Here is a 14080-nt window from a genome sequence, read left to right as displayed (position 1 = left end):
CAGATGATTTATTCCGGTTTGTGTAATTAGTATCTTTTAATGTTTCTATGTTTGTAACATGTTTTAGGTTAATTTTGTAATTTAGCATGAAGGAAAAAGCTTTTTTTTTTTTTTTTCTGTATCAACAAAGCAGAATCAATTTGGAAAAATTTAGTCATTCATTTTGTTTAATGTGAATAATGAGATTATATGGTTTATGTTTCACCAGTGAGGTTTCGGTATTAATTTTCGGGAGCTCCAGAAAAGTTTGATGTACTATCATACAAATTATCAATGACCATACTTTAGTATGTGATAGGGAAATTTTAGAAAGCCAATTTAGAGGTAGAACTTTGTCTTTTCTTTTTTAACTGCACAAATGTAGTAACTGTACAGAAAGTATAGGAATGTGGAAAGTAAAGAATTATTTATGTCTGATGAGTTATCATTTTTCCTTTTAAATTAAAGATAAAACATGTGCTAATTGTGTTACAAAGGAGTGTACTTGGTAATTGAATCATATCAGTGATTTTCATTAGCAAGTACTGGCCTGTACAGTGTTTCTATTTTTAATAATGATAGTAGACTCTTCTCTGATCTATATATTTCCATTATTAAGTTACCAAACTAATTCTCCCTGAGACAGTACTGATTTGAAGCTCAGAACTATGGGATAATCTTAAGAATATTTACAGAAAACAGAATGGAAACTTTAAATGTTTATCTAAATATATTTAAATTATTCCTATGAATGAATTCTTTCCTGAGCTTTAACTATTAGTGACAGCCTATTTAGTAAGTATGTTAGCCAGCTTTTTATGTAAGTTTATTTATGGAAACTGGAGGTCAATATAGTAGTTTGAATAAATGTTGTGAAGTGATAAAAGAAAATAGCAAGTGATATCTCATAGGGACAGTTATTAGAAATGCCATGTGTTGATCACTTTGTAATTTCATCTGGAGCAATGTTACCAGGTGTGTGTTGCTGCTGTTCTATAGTGAATAAAGAAAGTTTATTGATATCTCTTAAAACTTAATGAAAGGACAGCTTTTACCATTACAAACCTAACTGTTCTATGTATTTTTACTTGAAAATACATGCCTTTCAAAATTTGAATGTAGTTAAACTTCAGTTGATACATAACAGCATAAACTTTTAGAAATATAAGTAATCTTACAGATCAGCCTGTATAATGATTCCATTTCAAAGCCAAAGAGCCTGACCTTTGAAGAAACTGAAGTTGAGATCAGATTATTAGTGATACCAGAGTAAGGAATAGAATCTGGTGCTCTGACTCCATTCTGCTTCATGAAATAATCAGTTAATACATATATTTTCGGGGCGCCTGGGTGGCTCAGTTGGTTAAGTGACTACCTTCAGCTCAGGTCATGATCCTGAAGTCCCAGGATCAAGTCCCGCATGGGGCTCCCTGCTCAGCAGGGAGTCTGCTTCTCCCTCTGACCCTCCCGCCTCTCATGTGCTCTCTCTCTCTCTCTCATTCTCTCTCTCAAATAAATAAATAAAATCTTAAAAAAAAAATACATATATCTTCAAAATGCCTGCAAAGTGTATTATTTCATTTGGAGACTCTAAGTGAAAGCTCAAGAAATCTACCTAGTGTAAATGAGAAAATGTACTTATAAAAGTTAACCGAAGAGCAAAATATGATAAGTGCTAAAACTATGGAAAGTGAAGTTAGAACTCTGAAAACTACCAATAGGAAAATGTTTGATTTGAAATGATTAAAACGTATAAGCTTGATTAAGATATAAGGTTTGGTTAGGTCCATGCCTCATATGGGTGACTCTGGAGCTTCATTATAAAAATATTCCAGAAGAATGAAGCTTTGACCATTTGGCGCCTCTGTTGTATTCTATTGAAATCTCTCTACTCTTAGAATGAAACATTTTCCAGGGTAGGACTTGGAGATGCCATTCTCATCTCCATACTTTCTGGAGATAACATTAAGTTGGGTACCTATTTTTCTACTGTAGTGAACTAGGAAATTGTATTGATATATCTTAAAACTTACTGAAAGAACATCTCTTACTATTACATACCAACTATTCTGTGTATTTATAAAAAGTTATTCTCAAAAATATGTGTTTCAAAATTTGAGTGTAGTTACTTAAACTTCCACTAATACACAGAAGCATAAATTTTAAATATATGAGTATATAATTCTCTGAGAAGTTTTAAACTCTTGTCATTCAAAATTGTTTTACTTATCCAGTCTCCCACTTCTTACTTTACCCACAGTCACCAACAAAAAAAACACAAATGCCACCATTTTAACATGGGAAGGATTTTTTTGTGGTTTATTTCATTTTTTTAAGAAAAACATTAGACCCCACAGGTTGCCTGTGGGGCTTTGTATTACACTTTCATGGCAAAGGGGTTGAAGCCAATGGTTCGTGAAGTCCTGGTAGAGATTTGGATGCAGATTCTTCTGTGACTGTAAGTGGTAGAGCCACCATGTAACCTAGTGTTTACATAATGATTTTGAATGTTTTCCAAAGTATCTCTCTGTCTTAAGAGCTTGAAGGTGAATAGAAATTAATCAAAGAAAGGGGCCAGGAGACTAGTTTCAACCTAAACACAAGTTTCATAACAACTTGCATTTTTGGAGGGCTTACATGAACCAGGTTCTCTGTGTACTTTGCATGTATAATTTCACTTAATCTTTCCAGACTACTATGAAATAGTTTAATTATTTTTCCATTTTATAAATGAGGAAATGGAGGCTCAGAGAGCCTAAATGACTTGCCTAAATTCCTACAGCTAGGAAGTCCAGGAGCAGCATTTGAACCAGGAGCAGCATTTGAACCTAGGCAGCTTAACCCCGGGACCCGAAATCCTAACCACTGTGCAAACAGCCTATGTGTATCCAATGGGAAAACTGATTCTAAGACACACAGAATAGCTTAGACTTCACTTTGTTTCAGTTTGTTATCAATTATAGGAAATTTTGGTTGTTTTTAATAGTGACTTCATTTGTATATATTAAGTATCTTAAATGAGAGAATTATTTTTCTTGTACTGTTCTCTAGATTCAGTTTCCTCATCTGTAAAATGAGGATGAAGGATTAAATCGTCTTGAAAATCTTTTCAGATTTGATATGGTGTAATTTCAAATTAAGCCATATAAATTAATTTATATGCCTAAACCCTTCACTGCTATTTGTATTTGTATTTAATTATCTTTCTCATTTGTAAATACATACTTTCTCTTCCTGATAAATACCCAATCAAAACATTACTGTTTAAACTTGTATTGCCATTTTAAAAAGTATTTAGAAATTTGCATTTTGGTTTAGAGTAGTACTATCCAGTCAGACTTTCTGTGTGGTGGAAATGTTTCTGTATTGTCTAATGTAGTAGTCACTAGCTGTATGTGGCTATTGAGCAGTTGAAATGTGACCAGGACAGCTTAGAAACTGAATTTTTAACTTAAATATGGCTGTTAATGTTTGGTATAATGGACAGCACGGGTTTAGAACATAGCTGTCTTTATATGTAATAAAAATGCCAACCCATCTTTTCATCATCTTTGGAATTTGGATCCTCACAAGTATGTGTTGATGAACGGAATGCTGGACTTATCTTTTCTCATACTAGGAATTAACTTATTTCTAAAGCATTTCCTCTGAATAAGCCTTTATAACTTTAGTGAACAGATTACTATAGTAATTTGTGTATAATCTGTAAAGTTAACTACAAAGTTAGTTTCTCTATTGGGTTCTACTAGAATTTTTTTTTTTTTAGTTTTTAATACTGAATCTCAGTGAAAATATTTTTATTGAAAATTTTTGTAGATTTAAATGTTGATTAGGAAAAATTTAGTGATCTCATATGTTACTCATGTCTTTAAAGCTTTTAATTATCAGATATTTTTAAGGGAAAATCAGTAGTAGATATTTGTTCCAATTTACTGGATTGGCAGAAGTACTTGGGAATAGTTTTCGAGTTAAAAATTTTTGAAAAAGAAAAAAGTTCATAACAAACAGCAACACTATTTAATAAATACATATTATCTCATCCAGTTACGTGATTTTGTAATTCATTTTGTGCAGATCATCTAATGCATAAAATCATCTCATGTTCAGGAACCATTTTTTCCATTCTCCTGGTCAGTGTCCTTCACTTAGGATATAGACAGATTGTTGCCTTTCATTGCCTGTAGCAGGATAATTAAAGACATGAAAGCCAGCTTAGAAAAGTAAGCCATAGCTTATTTAACATGTGCAGAAGCAGCACATGAAAAGATCCTAGGTAAGCCAGGATAGTTATTAAAATCCTTCAGATAATCAGGAGTTGACCATAAATCATTTTGATATTCCATTAAATTAATAAAGTAAAACAATTAGTATAATTTACAAAATTGTCTGTTTATCTAGGTAATATTAATGTTACTACACATATGTGCCCAGATTTTTTCAGAGGAATAAATCTTAAGTTTTTAATAAAGAAAAGTATGTCAAATAGAAAAATGTGGAATTTATGGGAGTAAATATACCATAGTCATTACCAAATTATTTTGAGTATTTTAATTTAAAAATATTCCTTCAAGAGTATCCTATATGGTTATTTTCTTTGTTGGCTCATTCACTCATTCCACATCATTGAGTTCTTAATATGTGATGGACTCTATGCAAATCTATGGGAGTAAAGATTGAATATGACACAGTACCTGCTCCAGAGTGCCTGCATTCCAACAGGGGAGACATACTTGTCAACCAATTAATGGGGGAAAAAACTGTTACAAATACTTTCATAAAAGCTCAGTGGGGAAACCAATAGAAAGTATGGTCATTTCCACTGGCATGGGGAGGGTGAGATTCAAAAAAGAACTTCAAAGAGGAGGTGAGCTCTGAGTTGAATATTGAAAATGGTAAATGTTCAACAGCGGGATTACAGGGGGAAGTGTGTTCTGAGTAGGAGGAACACAGTGAGCAAGAAATGCAGAGGAGTGAAACAAAACGGGATATACAGGAAAAGGAAAGTAAGTTGTCCATTACAACTGATAGAGGATGGAATTGGTGGTAGGGAAGAGGGAAAATTGTATAATGAAAGATAAGACTGAAGAAATGGACAGAGGCCATGTAATGGAAGGATTTTGAATTCTGTCCCATAGATATTAGGGAGCTTTTGTAGACTTTATAATAAGGGAGAGACATGATCAAATTTGGGTTTTAGAGAGCTCACTTTGCTGGTAATGTGAAGATGAGTCACTGTGGAACAAGTGGAGTAGAGGCAGGATGATCAATTAGAAGACTCTCATGCAAGTAAGGGAATTTGAGGTTCTGAATCAAGGTGGTAGAGGTAGGGATGCAGGAAAAAATCTGAAATTTGATACCTTTGGAAAACGAAAATGAGCGAACTGTACTTGGAGAATGAGGAAAAAGAGGATTTGGGAATAACACCCAAGTTTTTAGTTTCTGTGCCTTAGTGGATGGGTTGTGATGCCAGTAATAGAGTCAGGAAATGAATCCAAGGCGAGGAGCAGACTTGGGGGGCATATTGAATTCAGGATGCCTATGGCATTTCTGAGAAAAATGATATCTGATTGGTTGTTTCGTATGTGTATTGTCTTTAATTCTCCCAGCCGTGGGAGGAAAATGACCTTGGATGGTCAGAGGATCTGTTCCATATAACATCCTCATTTTGCTCCCTTTTTTAAGGCCAGCTGTTTAGAAACAACATCTGACATAATTCCAATGGCTACTAAAAGCTTAGCTTTTTTGTTTTGAAAAGAGTAAAAGCTAAAGCGCTGATGAAAATGGTGTAACTTTTGAAGTAACACAATAATTTAAAATCAGATAAAATACTGCTTTCGTAATAAAAGTATGCATCCTGTAAGCTATTGAGTTTTGTAGAGCCATGTGTAATAATGGAAAGAAAATGTAAAATACAGAACCAGTATATTTTACTAAGTAAATATCAGTTTTCTTCCCCCAGAGTGCTTTCAAATAGATATTAAAAAGTTGGGATATAATTTAATAGTAAGAACATGAACTTAGAATAAGAAAAATCTAGATTCTGTTTTCTAATACTTTCTATTACTTCACTTTGAACAAGTGTTTGTTTTAATGTCTCCAAGCTATACTGTAAAATTGAGAAGGATGGATTTGATAATAAGGCTGTGGTCTTTTCCAGTTTTATAATCCAATGATTCCAGTATATTTATTAAGAGAAAGAATGTACATTTAAAAAGTACCAAGACTTGGGGATAAATTATAGAAGGTTCTCACAAAATTATGTGGGTAGAGAAGTGGCAAATGAGCCTCAATGTGAGCCCATATAAGATACTGACTGTATTTAGGGAAATTTTTTTTTACCTGTACTTAAAGAATGATAGCCTCTGAATTTTTGACCTAGGAAACAAATTTATGAATCACCATATTAATCTTTGAAGATATTCTCATGTTCTACTACAGGTAAAGGGATCATTTAAATGTTGGAAATAAAACATAAAGCATTCTGCTATTAATGTAAAACCCTTAGCATACTATGTGTAGTTGGATTTTTTTTATGATTTTTTTTATTTCTTTAAAGATTTTATTTATTTATTTGGGAGGGAGAGAGAGAAAGCGAGAGGGGGAAGGGGCAGACAGAGAGGGAGAGGCAGACTCCCCGCTGAGCACAGAGCCCAACTCAGGGCTCAATCCCAGGACCCCGAGATCATGACCTGAGCTGAAGTCAGACGTTTAACCAAATGAGCCACACAAGCACCCCAGTTGTGATGTTTTATATGTAGCAGAACCAGGGAAAGTTAAGATCAGAGGCAGCTAATAGGGGAAAAGAATGGAAGGTCTATTGTATGAGAGTAAACTAAACAAAAACAAAACAGAACTTTTCAAACTAGAACGGTTATGGCTACATGATTGAAATGTATAGGTCAAATAGCATTGACAGAAAATCTGGGATTGTTCACCTAAATTTGAAATACTAGAACTCATGGGATTTTCTTCAAAACTTATAAAAGCTAGTTGTAGAGCAAATAAAATACCAAATACCTTGGTAAACTAGGCTTAGAGAATAAATATATTTAACTGCTTTTTAATCATTTATGTTTAAAGGTAAAAACATTTGTGCTTATAAATTCAGCTAGTATTTTTAGCAACTTAAAAATTGCTAGAAAGTTTTAATGCTTTTTTACTCTTCTTATAGGTTTAATAACCCCTTCAGTTCCTTACCAACTTCTGAAAAAGTCATCAGTATTAACAGATAAACCTTTTTCTTACTATTGAGGTTTATTACTGTAAAGCAAATAATAAATTGTTTCCCCTGATATGGAGGTATAGCTTAAACTTTTACTTTAATCTTATAATTCATCCAGTTATTTAATTTTTAAAAATTTTCTTGGGGATGGGAGATAAAGAGTTGCCTTTATGTAGCTCATAGTCATTTGGACGACTTAAGTAAAAGCATAATTTTCTAGGAAGCATAGTGTAGGATGTTTCCTGTAGTAATAATTTGGTTTTTAACTTTTTGGTTGTCATGTAAATTAGATTCAGTAATGTTCTGTATCTGTGCGGATGATTTTCTGAATCAAATTTGGGAATCTTTTGGAGAGAGAAATGCACTAACTGACAGTTCACAATGTTGAATAATATACTAGCACATTCGACATTAAAGCTGCATTAGAAAATCCGGTGTAGATGTTATATCTTATCTGACCTGCTATTTACAAGGTAAAAAGTCCCAGGTTTTATGGCCATGATTTAAGGTTGTATTCCCTGCTGCCTACTATTCATATAACATTAACTTTTCAATGGCTTTTGAAATTTTTGTTTTCTTGTAAAATAACTGGTGAATCTAAACTTTAAGTCCTTGGCAAATCTGTATTCTCCATCTGGGCTTTGTCCTCAAAAAATTAAAGATATTGTCTTGAGATCTCACTTTAGAGTCCTACTTAATAAAATGAGTATTCAGTTTCTATATTATTCTTAAGTAGATGACCATATAGCATCAGCAGACCATTGTCTGTGAGCCACAAGAGAACATATTTGTACAGGTATTACTTCGCTTCATTAGTAGGAGCTAGTTCTGCTAATAATTCAGCCCCTGTAATCCAAGGAGGAGCTTCCTAGCTGAGTAGAAGCCATGAAAGGTTAAACTGGGGAAGAATATGAATCCCTCTTTGGGCTATAGTCTTGAAGTTACTAAATAAGGTATAGTTCATCTGGTAGAATGACAGAGACAGAACAGTCATTTATTTGTCATTCATTCAATCCTTTAGTCATTCTCAGTCAGTATTTATTGAGTGCCTGCTGTGTACCAGACTCTGTGCTAGTCCACAAATGCAATTTGTGAGTAAAAATAAGAATTGGTTCCTATTTTAAGCTGGGAGACAGATACATACAAATATTTATGATAAAATGTGCAGTGATACCTTTATCGTAAGATTGATACTGGGGCGAAAATACAACATAGGAGTTTATATAAGAATAAGTATAGAATTTCTGAGATCATCTTGGGAGATAGACTGTAACTGAAATAGAAACTGGCTTTGAGTCCATTTTGGAGATGTTTATGTTTGTGATTGTAGCAGCTGTTTCTCCAACTATGCATTGTGCTCTGTAAGGGCAGAGATAGTAGCTGTCTTTTTAGTGTTTTAATCCCTAAAATTTGGCACATTTCCTAGCTCATAGTGGAAACTAAAATCATGGATAGTTAAATGGATAAAAAATTCAAGCCTCTTGTAGAAGTGTTTACTCCCCATCTCTCCCCTCAGTTTGCAGGTACTTTCTCTGCAATATATTGACTATTTGGGCCTGTTAGTTGATTTTCTTGATAAGAGGATACCTCTTTCTCTCTTCTTAGCATATAGTAATTTGACATTTATATGTCAAAATTATGTCACTTTTAATTGGTACAGAGAGATTGGTCTCAGACTTCAGGTAGAAAGACATTAGATTAGGAAAAACTCCTAGGCTCCCAACTTCTTGAAAAATCCCTGCTCATTTGAGGCCTGCTATATATAGTCTGAATGTTTATGTCTCCCCAAAATTCATATGTTGAAATCCTACCCCCCAAGGTGATACTATTAGAAGGTGCAACCTTTTGGAGGTGATTAGATCATGAGGGCAGAGCCCTCATGAATGAGATCAGTGCCCCTATAAGAGAGGCCCAGGAGAGCCCCCTTGCCCCTCTGCTGGAGGAGGCCACTGTGAGCAGACGGCCATCAGGGGAGAAGTGGGCTCTTACCAGACAATCTGCCAGCACCATAATCTTGAACTTTCAGGCTTCAGACCTGTGAGAAATACATTTCTTTTGTTTATAAGTCACCCCGTCTATGATATTTTGTTAGAGCAGCCCAAACAGGACCAAGACAAGGCCTATACTATTAAGCTGTACTACAATGTTCCCGTCCTTGTTGTTTTCATTTACCAATCTCTTGTTCACTTCTCTTTGTTCATCAAAAACTTTGGCACCTGGCTCACAATCTTTCTCTATACTCTAAGCCCTGCATTTATCCTAGGTGGCTTCAAATTCTATGTGGTTGACCCGTTCCTTACCATGCATCCCAGTTCCTTGACCACATTATCTCCTATCCCCTTCTGTTCACTTCATTTCAAATAGCCAGTCTCACCAAGAATCTTGTCATATTTATTAACTGCTCAAGAATCACTAATGTCCGCATGCCATTTTCTGATCATAACGTCCTCTCCTTTTTCTTTGCTCTTTAAGTATTCTCACTATTATTCTTCATCAGAATCTTTCATCCATTCATCCATCGTGTCTCTCATCTCTTCATTTTCCTTCTTAACCAGTTTGATTACATGGTCCCCAAGATCTGTTGCACTTTTGTCTTTTTATCACATCTTTCTGACAAAAATCTAACTGATAAACTCAACTATCTGCTTTCTCAGTGCTTTCCGTTAAGAGCTAAAAAACCACCAGAGAAAACCACGTAAAAGGGCAGTATAAATTCAGCCTAAATAGGCTATCAACATGATTTGACAATTCTACCATATTTCCCTGATCAACACTGTCCCATTCTTTATAATTTCTATTTTATTCTCTTCACACTTCTGAATCCGCATTATCTCTCTCATTCTAAGAGATGATCTTGCCTCAGATCTCACAAAGAAAATCAAATATATCAGACAAGAACCCCTTCACCTTCTTTCTGTCAAACATGTACACCTCCTGGATTTTAACTTAATCTATCTTGTTATTTTGTTTTAATAGAAGAATTGTCTGTTCTATTTATCTGTTGTTACATCACATATCACTCCTTCATTTAGTGGCTTAAAGCAATGATAACATTTTGCTTAGGAAAGTACAGTTTGGGCAGAGGTCTACAAGGACACCTCATCTCTGCTTTATTTGATAGCAGCTAGCTCAGCTCAAAGGCTAGGGCCTAGAATCACCAAAAGACTTGCTCACTCACGTTTTCTTGTTGTGCTAGCTGTAGCTAGTTGGAACATTAGCTGGGACTTTCAGCTGGCACATCTACACATGGCCTCTACGTGTGGTGTGGGCTTTGTTATGGTGACTGAGTTCTAAGGGAATGGGAGAGAGCCAGGTGGAAGCTGTATCACCTTTTATGACCTAGCCTGTGAAGTCAAGCAGTGTCATTTCTGCTGCCTTCTATTGTAAGTCACTTAGATGAGTCCATATTTGAAGGAAGGTGAATTAAATTCCATCCTTTGATGGGAGGAGTTTAAATAACTTTTTTGACCTGTTTTAAAAGCCAGTGTATGATGATACATCTTCCTTTACAAGGCCAATCCCTCCACCATTACTTTGGATCCCATCCCTTACTGCTTTCCCAGGGACCTTATGCTATTACATATTCTTCTCTTTTATAGTCAACCTGCTTTCTTTTCATTTGTTTCTAAATTAGACCCCGTTTTCTTTACCTTTCTGTTTTGCTTTTTGACTCTACATTGTCTCCCTTTTTCATCTCTTACCTAGTAAAGTGAACTGGCCTATGATTTATAGAGTAATGTGGCCACTTCCGTTGCCTTTGGTGGCTAGGCAGGTAATTTAAATTGGATAAAACCTAAGAACAGGATTTACAAAAAAAAAAAAAGAGTTTTTTTTTTTCTCTTGCTATAGTATAGATATTTACAATTACCGTGCAGAGAGCATAACATATTTAATGCAGAAGTTAAACACACATCTAGTTAAATGGCAGAGCTGAGTGTGACACAGACTTACTTGGTTTAATGCAAGGCCCTCATAATCACTGTGTTATACTGCTCCCCTAACATGATGATGATATTTTCTTTTAAAAATTGTGCATTTGAAACTGTCCTAGAATCCAAGGGCCTCTAGAAGCTCTACCTACCTATCACCTTTTTAGAATATTACTTAACTTTTCCTACGTGCCAGACACTGTTAGCGCTGCATGTATAATAACTCATTTAATCTTTGCAACCCTTTGAGATAGGAACTATGATTGCTCTTATTTTATACAAGAAGAAATTTAGGCACAGAGAGGTTAGGTAACTTGTCCAAAGTTATATTGTTAGTAAGCAGTGAAGCTAGCATTTGAACCCAGGAAGTCTGATTCTAGAGTGTTCCTAACCACCACACCATATTGGCCACTTTTCTAAAAATTTGTGATTTTTTTTTCATTTACCTCTTTTGTAATAATATTTCCAGTGATAGAAAACTCATTACTCTGTAAGGCAATATATCAGTCAGGGCTACACCAGAGAAACAGAATCAGTAGGATATGCATTAAGAGATATATTGCAAGCAGTTGACTTATTGTGGGAGCTGGCTAGGCAAGTCCAAAGGGCAGGTCTAAAATCCATAGGCATTTAGGAAGGGCAAGCTGGAACTCTTGGGTGGGCTGACGCTGCAGTCCACAGGCTGAATTTCTTCAGGGAAGCTTTAGTTCTGCTATGGCTTTCAACTGATTGAATCAGACCCACCCAGATTATCTAGGATAATCTTTTTTACTTAAAGTAAACTGATTATAGGCTTTAATCACATCTAAAAAATACCTCTACAGCAACACCTAGATTAGTGTTTGACTGAATAATTATTTAGAGACTACCCTAGCCAAGTTGACACAAAAGTGATCATCACTGGCATTTTTTTTTTTTTTTTTTAAACCCTGGGGTGGGTTTGGGGTGGTCAGCGGCTTTCATTTTCCCAAGCTACGAATGGAACTTCTGTTTTCTTTTCAATATTCATGTATTTATTGATCACTCCTGCCCCCTCTTCAACTCTACCCCACCCCATTACCACACCCAAAAGGATTTCGTGTGTTTTGCATTTGAAGGCATCTACATAAAACATATTACCTTTAAAACAAATTTTTAAAAATAAATAAGAGCCTCAAAATAAAAGGTAGAGCAATGATTGAACTGAAAACCCTATGCTGAAGCTAGTTACTATATTTGAGCATAAAATTAGCACTCTTTACATGGCAAGGGAGTTACATAGTATAGATATCTCTTTCCCAAATTCACAGATATTCTAATAAGAATTTAGCATCAAATTCTAAAAGGAAATTAATCTATATAAATACAAGGAGCATTGGCCTACATAATTAACAAGATAATTATTACTTAATAAAAGAGAATTCTCTCTAGATTTCTACGTACAAGAAGGAGGGTTTCAGAGAGATGGATAGTTATTATTGTTGCTGTTATTTTGGTAATTCTTATTTATATTTTGACCTTTTTTTTATCCTCTTTTGATAAATAAAATTTAAAATGCTATAAGGTCCTTTACTAAGACACAGATTTAAAGTGATGCCTCAAGACCTTTAACCTGACTAAACATCTTACCTTAAGTGTGTGTCTCATGGGAACCCTCTGATGTAAGACAGTTGGGATTTACAGAAATAAGGACATTCATTGTCTTATACCAGCCTAATACGAGGCACAAGGTAGAGAAGGCTGTCTCAGAAAGAAACATGAATGCAGCTTTTGTCTATTGAAGTTGATTATAATTTGATAATAAGAAACTTAGTCTATTATTATTATTATCAAAGTGTAGTTGACTTACAATATTCTATTAGTTTCAGGTATATACAACATAGTGATTCAATATTTATATGTATTACAAAATGTTCACCACGATATATCTAGCTACCATCTGTCATCATACAAAGTTGTTACAGATTATTAGCTATATTCTTTCAGCTATACATCATATCCCTTGTCTTATTTATTTTAAAACTGGAAGTTTATACCTTTTAATCTCTCTCCCCTATTTGCCCATCCCCACACCCACTTCCCCTCTGGCAACCACAGATTGTATCTATGAGCCCATTTCTCTTTGGGATTTTTTTGTTGTTGCTGTTTATTTATTTTATTTTTTGTTTTTCACATATAAGTGAAATCATATGGTATTTGTCTTTATCTGACTTATTTCACTTAACATAAAACTTTTGGGGCCCATCCAAGTTGTCACAATGGCAAGATTCATTCTTTTTTATGGCTGAGTAATATCCATTATATTTATTAATTTGTTGAGGTATGTTCTCTCTATAACCACTATGTTGAGTTTTTATCATAATGGATGTTGAATTTTATCAAATGCTATTCTGCATCTGTTGAGATGATCATATGAGTTTTACTCCTTCCCTTTGTTTGTAGTTTATCATATTGATTGATTTGTGGATGTTGAACCATCCTTGCATCCCTGGAATAAATCCCACTTGATAAGGGTGATGATCCTTTTAATGTATTGTTGAATTTGGTTTGTTAATATTTTGTTGAGGATTTTTGCATCAATGTTCATCAGGGATATTGGCCTGCAATTTTCTTTGTTGTGTTGTTCTTTTCAATTTTTTTGCAATAGCTTGAGAAGGATAGGTATTAAGTCTTCTTTAGATGTTTGGTAGAATTCACCTGTGAAGCCATCTGGTTCTGGACTTTTATTGATTGGGAGTTTTTTCATTACTGATTCAAATTCATTACTAGTAATCAGTCTGTTCAGATTTTCTATTTCTTGATTCAGTTTTGGAAAATTATATGTGTCTAGGAATTTATCCATGTCTTCTAGGTTGTCCCATCTTTGGCATATACTTGTTCATAGTTGTCTCCTTGGACCCTTTGTATCTGTGGTACCAGTTGTAACTTCTCTTTCATTTTTTATTTTGTTTATTTGGTCCTTCTCCTTTTT

At 34.5% G+C, this 14080-nt stretch overlaps 1 protein-coding gene across 1 annotated transcript in view; it reads left to right on the top strand.

Moving 5' to 3' along the window:
• PRKACB (protein kinase cAMP-activated catalytic subunit beta) overlaps positions 1–14080 on the top strand; it is a 117072-nt gene that overhangs the window by 1176 nt on the left and 101816 nt on the right. The window lies entirely within an intron of this gene.

The sequence above is a fragment of the Halichoerus grypus genome, chromosome 5 (genome assembly GCF_964656455.1).
Source record: "Halichoerus grypus chromosome 5, mHalGry1.hap1.1, whole genome shotgun sequence".
Taxonomy (NCBI): domain Eukaryota; kingdom Metazoa; phylum Chordata; class Mammalia; order Carnivora; family Phocidae; genus Halichoerus; species Halichoerus grypus.
This window is presented reverse-complemented; position numbering and strand designations above follow the sequence as displayed.